The sequence below is a fragment of the Tinamus guttatus genome, unplaced genomic scaffold (genome assembly GCF_059628265.1).
Source record: "Tinamus guttatus ecotype Peru unplaced genomic scaffold, ASM5962826v1 Tinamus_guttatus_pri_ptg000800l, whole genome shotgun sequence".
Taxonomy (NCBI): domain Eukaryota; kingdom Metazoa; phylum Chordata; class Aves; order Tinamiformes; family Tinamidae; genus Tinamus; species Tinamus guttatus.
In genome coordinates this window covers 25,499-40,292 of record NW_028289334.1, presented here as the reverse complement: position 1 = coordinate 40,292, position 14,794 = coordinate 25,499, and positions in this window count along the sequence as shown.

Sequence of the window (14,794 nt, the reverse complement as noted above, 5' to 3'; positions counted from 1 at the left end):
AAACAATACAGTAATGACAAACAAGGACACCACAGCCAGGTGCGGGAGGCACATGGAAAAGGCTTTGTGCTGGCCCTGCTCTGAGGGGATCCTCAGCACAGCTCTGAAGATCCGCACGTAGGAAACCACAATGAAAATGAAACACTCAAAAATTAAACAAAGACTAACCACAAGAAGCCCAACTTCCCTGAGGTAGGAGTGTGAGCAGGAGAGCTTGAGGATCTGGGGGATCTCACAGAAGAACTGCTCCACCTCATTGCCTTGGCAGAGTGGCAGGGAAAATGTGTTCCCAGTGTGCAGGAGACCATAGTGAAAGCCACTGGCCCAGGCAGCTGCTGCCATTTTGACACAAGCTCTGCTGCCCAGGAGGGTCCCATAGTGCAGGGGTCTGCAGATGGCAACGTAGCGGTCATAGGCCATGACTGTGAGGAGAGAAAACTCTGCTGAAAACAAGAAGTAGTAGAAAAATATCTGGGCAGCACATTCTAAGTAGGAAATGTCCCTGGTGTTCCACAGGGAATTGTGCATGGCTTTGGGAACAGTGGTGGAGATGGAGCCCAGGTCGAGGAGGGAGAGGTTGAGGAGGAAGAAGTACATGGGGGTGTGGAGGCGATGGTCGCAGGCTACGGCTGTGATGATGAGGCCGTTGGCCAGGAGGGCAGCCAGGTAGATGGCCAGGAAGAGTGAGAAGTGCAAGAGCTGCAGCTCCCGCGTGTCTGCAAATGGCAGGAGGAGGAACTCGCTGAGGGAGCTGCTGTTGGACATTTCACTCTCTCCAGGCTTTGAGGATTGTTTAGAAAAGAAAATATATTGAGCAGTTGTCCCAGATTTTTAAAGTTAGATATCTCCCAACTTGTTCCAGTTCTAATACACTGTCCATATTACCTCTCTTCATGGAGATCTTTGTGCAGCTCCCTTTCTTGAGTCTCAGTGTGGGATGGCTCAATGTGCTATGAGGAGCAGGGGCATCTCCCCATGGGCTCCAGAGATGTCTGTCCAGCTCTACTGTAATGGGGAGGAGACAAGAGGGGTGGTGAGCTCTGAGATTCACAATTTTTCAAGTGAAATCCCCCTGGTTTGCAGAAGGGCTTTTCAGTATCTACAGCACCACTTCTAATGAACATGAATTGAGAGCACAATTTGGGGATTTTTAACATTTATTTTGACATGTATTTTCTTTGGGATGCCCCTCTCACCTCTGCAGAGTGTTCCTCAGAGGCAGAATTTTTCAGGGTTTCTATGGGGAATCGTGAGAAAATGGATTTATAGTCACGTTATGCAGAGTGAGGAGAGCTCCTCTGCCTATTAGCCTTGATTGCAGCTGCTGTGTGTCCAAACCTCAGTGAGGTGCATGATGATCACCCCAATCAGTTGCCCTAGAAAGAACCCAGCCCCTCCTGTGACAAGTCCAGTTTCAAATCCTCGGATCTCCAACCTCTCTCCCTTTCTCAGGGCACCTGAGGGAGGTCTCCAAGCTCCACTTCTAGCCAAGAATATGCAGGGCTCTTTTCAGCTGCCCATATGCAGTTTCCAAACCGTTTTTTCCTACTCTCAGTCTCTGTAACAGATTCTTCAGAGGTCTCCTGGACATCACATAGATGGCAGGATGCAGCAATGTCCCTCCTGAGGGCACCTCCAAGTCTGTTAAGACATTACAGGCAAAAGGGTCAAATGAAGTTGCATTGAAGATGGACTCTGCTTAAGGGAGAGTTAGCTCAGTTCCTAAACCCATGGGCTGCATTTCCTGGAGTTGCACAGGTTAGAGGGGACTGGAGACGCCTCACTCCCATGCATATTCCTCTCTTCTACAGCTTGCAGGGTAGGTGTCTGAACTGCATCTGAAAACTCTGCAACCCCAGGGAGCCCAAGAGAAGAACAGGAGGGGAAACAAGGAGCAATCCTGCGATCCTTCTGCCAAGGGGAGAAAGGGAAGACAGGCAGAGGGGCGCTCAGGAACACCCTTACCTCACCTATGTGGGCATGCTACCTCACAGATGGTGACACTGCAGGCCATGCATCTGAAGCCCCTATACTGGGCAGCAGGAAATGTGCCCATAGCAGGAGGGATGCCCCTGTCCTTTGCCAGGGATCTGGCTGCAGTGGAGTGGGCTGATACCCTGGACCCCAAGGCTGTCAGGGCAGAGAGGCTGCTGGGTGGCAGAGGAGACGTGGCAGGGCTTGCTCAGAGGAAGGTGTCTGCATTGGAAGGACTGAGCATGACTTCCCCAAATTCACCCTCCCATCATGGTGGGCACTTCCCTCTCCTTCCCTGACCATCTCTGCTGCCCACAGCAGTCCCTGATGGCACCTTACTCTGTCCCAACAATTTTTGTCAGTCTGTGCTCACAGAGCACATCACTTTTGTGTGCTCAGTTCTGCCCTACACAAGCGTCTGGGGACAGGGCACTGTCCAGGGGCATCACTGTGCAGGCAATTTACGGAGCAAGTAAAATAAACTGCACAAAGACGATGCTGATACTGTCTGCAGACTAAGGTGCATTTAAGAGGCTCTGTAAAGTTTCTCACAGATCTCTGAGAGGGAAGGCCTGAGTCCACTACTTTGGCAAACCAGAATACACTCTTCTTTTCTCCCTGCAGCATATAGGGAGATAACGGAAAGTGCAGACAGGAAGAGGAAAGTTCCTGCCCTTGGAAGTAGCCCTTCTTTTGAGGAGCAGCGTGCCCTGCCCTGTGAAGGTGCATCAGGGAATCCCTGAGCTGGATCAGCTCCTTCTCCTGCCATGCCCTGGATACTCCAGGAGAGACAAGTCCTATCAGTCATGCTGTGGGATGGGTTCAGAAGATCCCTCCCGGAACCTCAGCAGCATTGCCCTGCAGCCAGAGACTTACCACGCAAGGGCTTGTGAAGATTTCTTCCTTCAGTGAGCTCTGCTCTGTCCTCCCGCTCCACACTGCCGTTCCCCTCTCGCTACCTTCTCTCCTCTGCTGTCCGCAGCAGCAGGCAGTGCCCGCAGCCCTGCTGCTCTTGGCACAGGAGCTGCTCCTGCACTCGGCTGTCTCTGGGCAGTGCTGCCAGGCTGCCACGAGCTGCCTCCGTCCCAGGAGCCTGGCCCCACTCAGGAGCAGAGGCCCAGCTGAACTCACCAATTTCTCTGTCCCTTGTGCTCCCTCCTCCTGGGAAATGTGCACTGTAGTCAACTAAAATAATCCCTGATTGTCCCTCTCTAAACACTAGGAAAGACTGGTGTCAGCACTGTAGTTTGTTTCATCAGAGCATGGTTACTTGGAAGAGCTGAAAATGTCCCACTCAGGAAGCCCCTCTTCCCAACTCTTAGCTAGGCAAGATAAATGAATACAAGAATTGAGCTCCTTTTCCCAGTGTTCAGGTATTGGTTGATGTCACCCAGTGTGGGATTCTCAGGCTGGTTTAGAAGACCCTGGGCTGCCATGGTATTCTGTGGTGAGCTCCACAGAAACACACAGCAGGTGGGATTCCCCTTGCCCAAGCTGAAGTGAGCACAGCAGGGATGCCTGGATGGGAGGTCTTGCTCTATGCTCCCAATCACTGGTCGTTCAGGGTGGGTGTCAGCTGCACACACACAAACCCTTGGTGACACTGGAAGGGTCAGAGGTGGTTGAAGGCATGTGCCAGGGTCTGATTGCTGTGATCACCAAATCTACTTTCCTCTAGAGCATGTGTTGGGACCGGGTAGGGAATTGCTTTGGTCCCCCAAAATATTATCAGACGCCCACTGCTACCAGAGCTCTGCTCACTAGGAAGCTGAGACACGAGCAGATGCTGACATTGAAATAGTTCATCTCATTCTGTTCAGGCACTTGATTCACTGACACAGCAATAGGCCATGCTGGATGCCTGGGTCGTCCAGCACAGCCACGTGTCTCTAGCAGATACACCCTGTGACCTACAGGGTAAACGTGTCCCTTTCAAGTGGTTTTGGGCACTCAGGTTTCTCAACAGTGCCCACATGTCTGGATCCCACCACTGTCCTTCAGCCAACTCCTAACAGTCTGCAGCCAAGCTTACTTCATCAATGAGAGAGGCACATCACACCAAGGTCTCTGCACCCTTCAAACCTTCTAGCTCTCCCTCTCTTGAAACTCTTCGCACCCCGAGATGGCATGAACGGGACTTGGGCCAATGATGACCTCAGGCTGTGAACTCAGGCCAAGGGACTTCTTCGCTGGCGTCTTGTCCTTCCTGAAGATTGGTTCACCTCTGTGACAGGTCCCAAGGTAAAGCCCGCTCCTGCCATTCTTTCTGCACAGCCCAGCTCTGTTTCTCCCAAGGCCTCCCCTCCTCCTGGCCTGGGTGGGAATGACAACGGCACTGCCAAAGCTCAAACAACCCAAATAAGGTTGGCATGCTATTGGATATGGCTGTTGTCTCTGCCACCAAGACCTACCAGGAGACACTGGGCCTCACTGTCCCCCTTGCCAACACCCTGAAAGGTGTCGTATAATTGCCCTGCACTGAGCACTGCACACCCCCACCCACATAACGTCCCCAGGAGGGCCTGAAAAACATGTGGGGGAAAGGATCTCCCTTTACAGAAGCTCAGTGACCGAGCTTGGACATTCTGCCTGATCAAACACATCAAGGGTTAATGTGGCATCACAGCCACCTGCACATTTCCTCTGCCTACCTGTTATTACTGATTCCAGTTTTCTCCTCTAATCAGCCCCTAGGGAATCTTTGCAGCTAACAACTCTCAGTGGGACCCATTAATGCTCTGCAGAACTTTGGAGGTTGCTTCTGACTTTGAATTCTTGAATAATTTTGTTCAGTCTCCTCTCAGTACCTGAGGTTCATAGGCTCAGCCCCAAACACAGTAGGGGACTCATTAAAAAGCAGAAAGCTCTGACCAACTATGTCTCTCCCTGTAATTTTCTCCAAGTCTTGCATGGCTAATTGGAGACGTTTCAGGAGTGTAGCTGAAAGGTGGAGACATAAATAACTACAAGTATTTCTGCTTTTAAAGGCTTTTATCATTATTATAATTTAAGAGCAACATTCTCCAACTGGTGTCAGTGTAGAGTGACTCCTAATGAAGTCTGGACAGAGAGGAAAAGCGTGTCCTGGAGCTCAGGCACTGTACGGACACTTCCTTCCCCCTCCCCAACCCTGCCATTTCTCCCATCAGCCACATGGGACTTCATCACTCTTGTTAGAGTGTTAGAAGCTTTCCTATTCCACTGAAGTCTGCAATTGAAGGTTGCAGTTCGTCTGCCCCAGTTTGCACTTGCTTTCCTTAGAGAACTAGCTGCAAACAGGCACAGGATTTTTCTTAATTGCATAGAAAGAGAAACAGAGCAGGAATAATTTCATGAAGTGTAATTATTCTCTTTGGCTGTAGGCTAAGTCCAAGATGCCAACAATGAGTTCCCTTTGCTACAGGGGAGAGCCTTACTGGATATCTTTTGGAGAGATGGGAAAGGCTGGATATAAGCAGAATGTGGGGGACAGGCAGGACAGAGCAGGCTTTAAACTCCCTGAAGTGCAAACCAGCAGCTGGGTTGCTGAGTGAATAAAGAGTAATGGGAGGATTCCCAATCCTGCAGCTTTAGAATGTCCACCTCGTGTGCTGTGAAGGTGAGGTTAGAACTTGTCAGTTCAAGCAGGACATGTGGGAATGGGAGAGCCACACAACTCCTAGGCATCCTGGGCCACAATGTGGGCCGTGCCGCTCTTGGCAATCGTAGACCTCTCTGAGCTTCTGTACAAAAGCAGGCAAATAGCTCCGATGCAAGTCCCTAGAGAAAAGGGATTTTCTTGGCTGCTCAGAGCGACCCAAGCACAACCTGGGGATATCAAAGGAAAGCCTCCATCAGGCCTTCAGATGCACAACTTAGAACTTCAAGGGAGCTCCCTAAATCAGCACTTCCCATGACCCTGGTGACTCAGTAGACATGGAGGAGACAGCAGAGAGAGGAGAGGAGAAAGGGCAGAAACTCCAAAGGCGTGCTCAATATGCCATAGACAGGATAATAGAGGCTGAATAAGTAACAAATAAAGGAGTAAAGGTTGTGCTTCCCTTTGCAGTGGCTTGGAAAGTCCCATCTCTGACAGGCTTCAAGGAGGATGGAGTCTCCCTTCTGCAAGACTGGCCACAGGACTGTGCAAAGACTAGGAGGAGAGGAACGTTGGTTGTGGGGATGCTCACAAGCTTCAGCAGCTGGGGAGCTGGGAGATGGTCATCTCACCACCTTGTGAACAAGTCAAAATCATAGAATCATAGAATGCTTAAGGTTGGAAGGGACCTCTAGAAGTCATCTCATCCGACCCACCCTGCACACACAGGGTCACCTAGAGCACGTGGCACAGAACTGCGCCCAAGCAGATTTTGAAGATCGCCAGAGAAGAACACTCCACAACCTCTCTTGGCAACCTGTCCCATATTTAAACAGTTTTTAATCCATTAATATTCAGTATGTATGTTTACTCGCAGACCTCACCTCTGACAAGTTCACAAAGGCTTCCCTCCTATCTGAAAGGGCTCACTCCGTAGCCCTGTTACTTTATGCCCATTTCTCTGGTGCTGCATTCAAGATTCCATGGCAAATAGAAAACATGGTAAAATACACCATATTGGAAAATGCAGCTTCTGAGCCCGGCAGTGCCTTACGGGCTCCAGATGGGAGTCTGCGTGGCAGCACTGCAGTGTGTGGGCACGTCCTGAGGCGCCCAGAGGCAAAAATGTGTGGGAGATTATTCCGGATGGGCTCGGGATTCGGCAATAATCAGCCAGAATGAGGTGACTACATCAAGCATTTATTCAGGTGAAAGCACATAAAATAAGCCAAGTATGGATAGCTATTCACGAGGTGATACCTGCCGATCCGGACCCGAACATCCTCTCGAGCTGGCAGACCAGAGAGAGTTGCTGACCGGCTCCCACGGAGACAGCGCAGGCCTCAGAGTTAGGAGTTTCGTCTCCCCCCCGCTCTCTCCGCACTGTCCACTTTTATGCCTGGTGCATCCTGGCACGTAGGGTCAGTATGACCCAGGAGGCAGGCCGGGGGGCGGACAAACGCCGCCTCTAGTTGTGCAACTCTCCCCCCTGGGTGCGCATGCCAGTCGGGGGTCCCAGCCCTCAATTCGAGGGTCCTGCCTTCCTCCTCCTCTTCCTCATTTCCGGGTGTTTGACCTCCAAAGCTAGTTTGGAGGACGTCTGTGGTTAAGTTGGCTACAAGCCCAGCCGAGCGGCCGGCTTCAACAGGTTTCCAGGGAGGGCTGCCTGGGAACTGGGCTGAGCAGCTGCATCCCTGTTACTTATCGCTCAGCCTGGGCAGGCAAACATCTTCTTTCCCAAGGTCTGGCCTCTTCTTCTCACAGGAGATTTTTATGACTCTACAGATCACAGAAATTTCCATCTCCAATACAGTGACAGAGCCCTGGAACAGGCTGCCCAGAGAGGTTGTGGAGTCTCCTTCTCTGGAGATCTTCAAAACCCGCCTGGATGCAGTCCTGTGCCACATGCTCTAGGTGACCCTGCGTGTGCAGGGCGGTTGGACTAGATGATCTCTAGAGGTCTCTTCCAACGTTAACCACTCTGTGATTCTGTGAACTTGCTGCTGGAGACAGTGCCCATCATTTCCCTTGCCACATCTTCAGAGTGCAATTCAGCTGAGTCTACATTAACTTACACATCAGACAGGGATGGGAATTACTGCAGCACAAACAGCCTGGCAATCATAAATTACTAATGCCACTGCCCTTGTTACACCATGCTCACTTAGGCACTGGCTTCATTTAGCAGCCTAAAAGATCTTGGTGGACTCCATGGTCCAATGGCAGCTTGCTGCAAGTCTCTGCTCCTTGTCCATGTTCGACGGAGAAGATCATACTCACAGCAGCACAAATTCCTGGTGCTAAGTGCTCCGTCTCCCTCCTCTTGATTAAGGAGCTGCCTTTCTCCAGGGCTGCAGAGCTCCGCAGGTGTCAGCCCCTCCACGGGGCACCCTCAGCAAACACTCTCATCCCCGCCGCTGCTGCTGGCCCCTCACTGCTCTGGCAGCAGCGACCTCAGCGCCAGCACCTGCCGTGAGCCTCCTGCTGGCCCAGCAGCTCCTCGGGCAGGGGGACCTCGCTCGCGCACAGCCCAGCGTGGGCTGCTGCCGCCGCGGGCTGCAGGGACACCAGGTTCCTCGGCAGAGCCGCCCCGGCCAGGAAGGGGCTGCTGACGTCACAACCAGCTGCGCGGCCTGGCCTATCAGGGGCTGCGGCAGCAGTGACGTCACCAGCCGACGCCCACGTGTCAGCACAGAGCCAGCCCTGCAGAGAGCAGGGGCCTCCCGGCAGCGTCCCCGCAATGGCCTCCGTGTCCCTGCCCGCTGCTGAGACACCACTGGCCTCACAGGCAGCGCCTGCTGCTGCCCCGGCAGCTCCGCGCACACAAGGGACCTCCCCGCGTGTCTGCACCAGACCCCGCTGCCGGCCGCGCTGCTGCTGGGACAGGAGCGGCCTCAGAGCCCGTCCCCAGCCATGGGCCAGCGCTGGCCTCGCAGCTGCTCTGCCAGCAGGGACCTCCCAAGGAACTGCCCAGCCAGGCGCCTCTTGCTGGCCTGCCCGGGACTCAGCAAAGAGCAGAGCTCACGGTCACCCTCACAGACATGTATGGACCTGCTAATGCCTGGTGCTGTCCAGTCAGGAGTACAGACAATGTGACCCCCTTCTCAAGCAGGAGCAGTGCCATGTCCCTACTGCTGGCCTCCTAGGTGCTTGCAAACATTGACTTGACCATCATCTGACTAGATGATCTCCAAACATCCCTTACAACCAGTGGAAGGCGCCTTCTCTCACTCAAGCCCCCTTGGAGCTTGCTTATGAGCCAGAAATGTCCCCTTGCCACCAAGAAGACCAGTGGTATCTTGGGGTGTAGTAGGAAGACTGTTGCCAGGAGGTCAAGGGAGGTCATCCTGCCTCTCTACTAAGTCCTGGGGAGGCCACCCCTTGAGTCCTGTGTCCAGTGCTGGGCTCCGCAGTACAAGAGGGACATGAAGCGATTGGAGAGAGCCCAGCATAGGTCTACAAAGCTGATCGGAGAGCTGGAGCATCCCTCCTATGAGGAGAAGGTGAGAGAACTGAGCCTGTTTTAGCCTGGAGAAGAGAAGGTTGAGAGGGGATCTTATCAGTGTGTGCAAATACCTGAAGGGAGGATGCCAAGAGCAGAAGAGGATGGCCCAGACTCTTTTTAGTGGTGACTAGTGATGGCACAAGAGGCAACAGACACAAATTAAAGCACAGCACATTCTGCCTGAATTTGAGGAAAAGCATCTTGACTGTGAAGGTGATAGAGCACTGGCATGGGTTGCCCAGAAAGGTTGTGCAGTCTCCTTCTCTGCAGATATTCCAGACCTGCCTGGACAGGATCCTGTGCATCGTGCTGTAGGTGACACTGCTTGACCAAGGGGTTTGAACCAGATCATCTGCAAAGCTCCTTCCAACCTCAACCATTCTGTGATTCTATAAATGGTCTCCACTGGAATAGATCAGCTTTTTGAGCTGTAGGGATCTGCCTGTCCCTCAGCTTTCTTGTGAGTGCTGCTCTAGTAGGATAGAAGGCATCCAGAGTCATTAGAGATGACCAAGGAAATTCCTGACCTGGCCTCCCGCTTAAGCTCTATCTCCAGTGATTCCATTAGGACCTTTAGGCCAGGAGCTTGCAAGCAGACCATGTGCATGCTTAGCCTGGTAAGGGGGAATCCCACCTGCCATGTATTTGGGGAGTTCATGAGTTAACTGAATCCTTCTCCAAATCTGGCATTTCTGAACGGACATGTGGAGCCCCAAAAAGCCATCTGAATAAGTCATCTAAATCATATATGCACCATGTATCAACAAGATCCCTTCTTATCCCTGTCTGGGTGTCCTGCCTAGTCAAGAGATGTGAATCAGGACTTCCTGTGCGACATTTCTAACTTTGGTAGATAATCATTATCTGATGAAATAAACTGCAATGTTGGAATCTGTATCCCTGTACTCTTTAGAGAAGGAAAACAGGTTACTCTACCTGAGGGAACATATCCCAGAAGGAGGAATCCCAAGGGAAAGAGTAATTCATGAATTCCGCTGGGCCGCAGCTCGTGGCAGCCTGGCAGCACTGCCCAGAGACAGCCGAGTGCAGGAGCAGCTCCTGTGCCAAGAGCAGCAGGGCTGCGGGCACTGCCTGCTGCTGCGGACAGCAGAGGAGAGAAGGCAGCGAGAGGGGAACGGCAGTGTGAAGGAGAGAGGAGAGCTTGTTGTGGGAGAAACCTTTCCAGTCCTTGACACGGTGAGCAGGACAATGCTGCTGAGGTTCCTGGTGGCCTCTTCTGAACTCAGTGCATGTAATTACGGATTGGGATTTTAATGGTCTCTCTCCTGGAGTATGCAGGGTTTAGCAGGAGGAGGAGATGCTTCAGAGCAGGGATTCCCTGCTGCACGGTCACAGGAACAGGGCATCCTGCTACCTTCTCGCAGGGAAGACACAGGGGTGTGAAGCTGCGCTCTGCACCCAGTTCTGCATGGGCTGTGATTGAGAGCAGCATCCCCCAGGCCCAGGGTGCTGTGTGCCCGGGACAGTGACTCTGCAGCCTGCGAGGGGCAGCACTGCCCAGGGTGCTCCCCACAGCGCTGCGGGGAAGCGCTGCGTGGGGAGACAGACACCCGTGAGGGCAGGTTCATTCTGCTGCTAAGAGGCTGCTGCAGGGTGAAGTCTGCTCACAGCTCCAGCTCATACACAGGGCATGTGCGAGGGGTCCTTTACAGGAGCAAGATCAGAAGGGCCACTTGAAAGGGAAGGAGCTTTCCTTCCTCTCTCTGCTCTTTCAGCCTCCTTAATATTGCAGGGGGAATGAAGGAACAAGTTTTCTGTTTTGGCAGGGAACTGGGAGTCCTAGATCTTCATGCCTAGAGATTAATAGATCTGTGAGAAGCCTCAGCAAGCTGCTTCATGCCCACCTTAGCCTACAGGCAGCATCCATATCGTCTTTGTGGACTCACAGGACCTCATGTGACCGACTCCTTAGGATCTGCAGCTGCAGAGCTGCCCCTGAACATGGCCCAGATGTTTCTGTAGGGCAGAACTGAGCACACAGAGGGTGATACGATATGGGATCTGTGAGCAACGGCAGGGACAGGACACTGGGATAGAGGAAGAGCTGGTGGCAGGGACAGCTGCAGGCAGCAGAGATGGGCAGGGAAGGGGCAGGAGGTGCAGGGCAGGAGCCTCCTCCTCTGCAGCCAGACCTGCAGCAGAGGAGAGGGGCAGCTCTCCTGCCACGGGTCATTGCCTGGAACAATTTATGGAACAATTCCATAAAACTATGTTCCTCAAACCCCTTTGTGTAGTCTTGGGAGTAAAGATACTGAAAAGCCTGTCTACATCTTGAGTGGATTTCACCTGACGTAGAAGGTGAATGTCCAAGCGTGCCTCAGTTTCTGCTACTGTACGGCATAACAGACTCCCTGGAGTTCCCGTGTTGATGTCCCTGCTCCTCACAACAAACAGTGCAAAATGGAGTTCAAGCAAAGCAACTGCACTAAGATACTCTTACTAAAGGGAGGTAATGGAGGACGGTGTCAGACAAGTGAATGACTTCACGGCATTTTTCTTCAAAAGTTTCTCTTAACTTCTCCATATCTTCTATTCTTTAGACAGTCCCATGTGACTGGAAGGAACTAATGTCCAACAGCAGCTCCTTCAACGAGTTCCTCCTCCTGCCATTCTCAGACAGGCGGGAGCTGCAGCTCTTGCACTTCTCGCTCTTCCTGGCCATCTACCTGGCTGCCCTTCTGGCCAACGGCCTCATCATCACAGCCGTAGCCTGCGACCACCGCCTCCACACCCCCATGTACTTCTTCCTCCTCAACCTCTCCCTCCTTGACCTGGGCTCCATTTCCACCACTGTTCCCAAAGCCATGGCCAATTCCCTGTGGAACACCAGGGCCATTTCCTATTCAGAATGTGCTGCCCAGATATTTTTCTTCTACTTCCTGTTTGGAGGGGAGTTTTCTCTCCTCAAAGTCATGGCCTATGACCGCTACGTTGCCATCTGCAGACCCTTGTATTATGGGACCCTCCTGGGCATCAGGGCTTGTGTCAAAATGGCAGCAGCTGCCTGGACCAGTGGTTTCCTCAATGCTCTCTTGCACACTGGGAACACATTTTCCCTACCACTCTGCCAAGGCAATGTGGTGGAGCAGTTCTTCTGTGAGATCCCCCAGATCCTCAAGCTCTCCTGCTCAGATTACTACCTCAGGGAAGCTGGGCTTCTTGTGGTTAGTCTTTGTTTAACTTTTGGGTGTTTCACTTTCATTGTGGTGTCCTACGTGCAGATCTTGGCTGCTGTGCTGAGGATCCCTTCAGAGCAGGGCCGGCACAAAGCCTTTTCCATGTGCCTCCCGCACCTGGCCGTGGTCTCGCTCTTTGTCAGCACTGTAGTGTTTGCCTACCTGAAGCCCCCCTCCATCTCCTCCCCATCTCTGGATCTGTTGCTGGCTGTTCTGTACTCGGTGGTGCCTCCAACAGTGAATCCTCTCATCTGCAGCATAAGGAACAAGGAGCTCAAGGATGCCCTGAAGAAACTCATCCAATTGTTATAATGTCAGCAATATCTGTACTGGGGTTTTTTTCATCAAAGATATGTGTTGTTTTTCAATTTATTTCTTACTTTTGTTGTGTTACATTCCTGTAAAGGAAAATAAATATTCTGTTTCATGCTATTTGTCCTCAAGAATCTCTCACATGAATCTTAGGCATGTGCAATTCCTACAGAGTCAGTTTCCCACCATGACAAGCAGACAAGCATGACAAGCATGTCCCACCAGGACAAGTTGCTGGAGGGGCTGCAGGTCCAGGGCTCTGGGGACATGCTGGGCAGCAGGGTGGGTATGGAGGGACTGCAGGCAGGCAGGGAGGGGACCTGCTGGGCACAAGAGCTAGGGAGACAGGGAGTCTCCTGCACATGCTGACTCTGGGCAGTGCTGCCAGGCTGCCACGAGCTGCCTCCATCCCAGGAGCCTGGCCCCGCTCAGGAGCAGAGGAACAGCTGAACTCACCAATTTCTCTGTCCCTCGTGCTCCCTCCTCCTGGGAAATGTGCACTGTAGTCAACTAAAATAATCCCTGTTCGTCCCTCTCTAAACACTAGGAAAGACTGGTGTCAGCACTGTGGTTTGTTTCATCAGAGCATGGTTACTTGGAAGAGCTGAAAATGTCCCACTCAGGAAGCCCCTCTTCCCAACTCTTAGCTAGGCAAGATAAATAAATACAAGAATAGAGCTCACTTTCCCAGTGTTCAGGTATTGGCTGATGTCACCCAGTTTGGGATTCTCAGGCTGGTTTAGAAGACCCTGGGCTGCCATGGTATTCTGTGGTGAGCTCCACAGATACGCACAGCAGGTGGGATTCCCCTTGCCCAAGCTGAAGTGAGCACAGCAGGGATGCCTGGATGGGAGGTCTTGCTCTATGCTCCCAATCACTGGTCGTTCAGGGTGGGTGTCAGCTGCACACACACAAACCCTTGGTGACACTGGAAGGGTCAGAGGTGGTTGAAGGCATGTGCCAGTGTCTGATTGCCATGATCACCATATCTACTTTCTTCTAGAGCATGTGTTGGGAGCGGGTAGGGAATTGCTTGGGTCCCCCAAAATGTTGTCAGATGCCCACTGCTACCAGAGCTCTACTCACTAGGAAGCTGAGACACGAGCAGATGCTGACATTGAAATAGCTGATCTCATTCTGTTCAGGCACTTGATTCACTGACACAGAAATAGGCCATGCTGGATGCCTGGGGCGTCCAGCACAGCCAGGTGTCTCTGGCAGATACACCCTGTGACCTACAGGGTAAACGTGTCCCTTTCAAGCGGTTTTGGGCACTCAGGTTTCTTAACAGTGCCCACATGTCTGGATCCCACCACTGTCCTTCAGCCAAGTCCTAACAGTCTAAGCCAAGCTTACTTCATCAATGAGAGAGGCACATCACACCAAGGTCTCTGCACCCTTAAAACCTTCTAGCTCTCCCTCTCTTGAAACTCTTCGCACCCCGAGATGGCATGAACGGGACTTGGGCCAATGATGACCTCAGGCTGTGAACTCAGGCCAAGGGACTTGTTTGCTGGCATCTTGTCCTTCCTGGAGATTGGTTCACCTCTGTCACAGGTCCCAAGGTAAAGGCCGCTCCTGCCATTCTTTCTGCACAGCCCAGCTCTGTTTCTCCCAAGGCTTCCCCTCCTCCTGGCCTGGGTGAGAATGACAAAGGCACTGCCAAAGCTCAAACAACCCAAATAAGGTTGGCATCCTATTGGATATGGCTGTTGTCTCTGCCACCAAGACCTACCAGGAGACAGTGGGCCTCACTGTCCCCCTTGCCAACACCCTGAAGGGTGTCCTATCATTGCCCTGCACTGAGCACTGCACACCCCCACCCACATAAGGTCCCCAGGAGGACCTGGAAAAGATGTGGGGGAAAGGATCTCCCTTTGCGGAAGCTCAGTGACCGAGCTTGGACATTCTGCCTGATCAAACACATCAAGGGTTAACGTGGGATCAGAGCCACCTGCACATCTCCTCTGCCTACCTGTTATCAGTGATTCCAGTGATCTCCTCTAATCAGCCCCTAGGGAATCTTTGCGGCTAACAACTCTCAGTGGGACCCATTAATGCTCTACAGAACTTTGGAGGTTGCTGCTGACTTTGAATTCTTGAACATTTTGTTCAGCCTCCTCTCAGTAACTGAGGTTCATAGGCTCAGCCCCAGACACACTAGGGGACTCATTAAAAAGCAAAAAGCTCTGACCAATGTCTCTCCCTGTAATTTTCTCCAAGTCTTGC